A 1,908-nucleotide genomic window follows, 5' to 3' on the forward strand; every position below is an offset into this window, starting at 1 on the left:
TCGCCCGCGGGAGCAGCGGGCGCGCAGGCCCCGGGACGGGGGGGTCTCGTCACCCTCTGCCAGGCGAGGGCAAGTATTTGGGCCCTGCAGGCTGGGTTTTTTCCAAGCATAGTTAAAACAAGCAACCAGAACGCGTTGGCGCAGAGCGCGTAGTCGGTGCACGAGTCTCCCACGGGCAGCTCTGGGCTTGGCCGAAATCCCAACTCATTCGCTAATTGCTCGCTCCCAGAAACCAGGMGCGAACGGTCCCGGCGCTGCCCCGGCGAGCCCTCGCGGGGCCGGGGACGCCCGCGGCGCGGCCCGGCACCGAGCCGCCTGTGCCTTGCCTCCCTTGCAGATGGACCCGGTGCAGAAGGCGGTGATCAGCCACACCTTCGGCGTGCCCGCCCCGCTCAAGAAGAAGCAGTTCATCTCCTGCAACATCTGCCACCTGCGCTTCAACTCGGCGGTAAGCGGGGCGCCGGCCCCGGCGCGGGGTGCTCCTAGCGGGAGGCGGAGCGGGCCCAGGGCGCCGAGGGGCAACAGGGCTGAGCGCACACGGCGGTACCCAGTGCTGTGTGCCACGGTACCCAGCACCGTGCACGGTGGTACCCAGTGCTGTGTGCCACGGTACCCAGCACCGTGCACGGTGGTACCCAGTGCTGTGTGCCGCGGTACCCAGCACCGTGCATGGCGGTACCCAACACTGTGTGCTGCGGTACCCAGCACCGTGCATGGCGGTACCCAACACTGTGTGCTGCGGTACCCAACACCGTGCACGGTGGTACCCAGTGCTGCGTGCCGCGGTACCCAACACCGTGCACGGTGGTACCCACCGCTGCGTGCCGTGGTACCCAGCACCGTGCATGGCGGTACCCAACACTGTGTGCTGCGGTACCCAACACCGTGCACGGTGGTACCCAGTGCTGTGTGCCGCGGTACCCAGCACCGTGCACGGTGGTACCCAGTGCTGCGTGCCGCAGTACCCAGCACCGTGCACGGTGGTACCCAGTGCTGTGTGCCGCGGTACCCAGCACCGTGCACGGTGGTACCCAACACTGTGTGCTGCGGTACCCAGCACCGTGCATGGTGGTACCCAGTGCTGCGTGCCGCGGTACCCAGCACCGTGCATGGCGGTACCCACCGCTGTGTGCCGCGGTACCCAGCACCGTGCACGGTGGTACCCAGTGCTGCGTGCCGCGGTACCCAACACCGTGCACGGTGGTACCCAGTGCTGTGTGCTGCGGTACCCAGCACCGTGCACGGTGGTACCCACCGCTGTGTGCCACGGTACCCAGCACCGTGCACAGTGGTACCCACCGCTGTGTGCCGCGGTACCCAGCACCGTGCACGGTGGTACCCAGTGCTGCGTACGGTGGTACCCAGTGCTGCGTGCTGCGGTACCCAACACTGTGTACGGTGGTACCCAGTGCTGTGTGCTGCGGTACCCAGCACCGTGCACGGTGGTACCCAGTGCTGCGTGCTGCGGTACCCAACACCGTGCACGGTGGTACCCAGTGCTGTGTGCCGCAGTACCCAGCACCGTGCACGGTGGTACCCACCGCTGTGTGCCGCGGTACCCAGCACCGTGCACGGTGGTACCCAGTGCTGTGTGCCGCGGTACCCAGCACCGTGCACGGTGGTACCCAGTGCTGTGTGTTGTGGTACCCAACACCGTGCACCGTGCTCGGCAGCAGCCTGGCCCCAGCCCACGGCAGAGGCAGCCGCGGATGCCCCGCGGGACCCATGCTGCCCCAGCGACTGCAGCGGGCCCACGGGTGTTTCGCAGCTCCGGCCAGCTCTGCTCCCCGTCCGCCTGCCTTTGCCCCGGCTCGCGTTTTCCCCGGCATCTTCCTGCTCGCAGGCTGGTGCTGGGGGCCGCGTGGCGCGTGGGGTCCCGCGCCGGGCGCCGCGTCCGCGGCTGCGCGC

Source organism: Rhea americana, unplaced genomic scaffold, assembly GCF_003343005.1.
Source record: "Rhea americana isolate MKP2758 unplaced genomic scaffold, rheAme1 scaffold_319, whole genome shotgun sequence".
Classification (NCBI taxonomy): Eukaryota; Metazoa; Chordata; class Aves; order Rheiformes; family Rheidae; genus Rhea; species Rhea americana.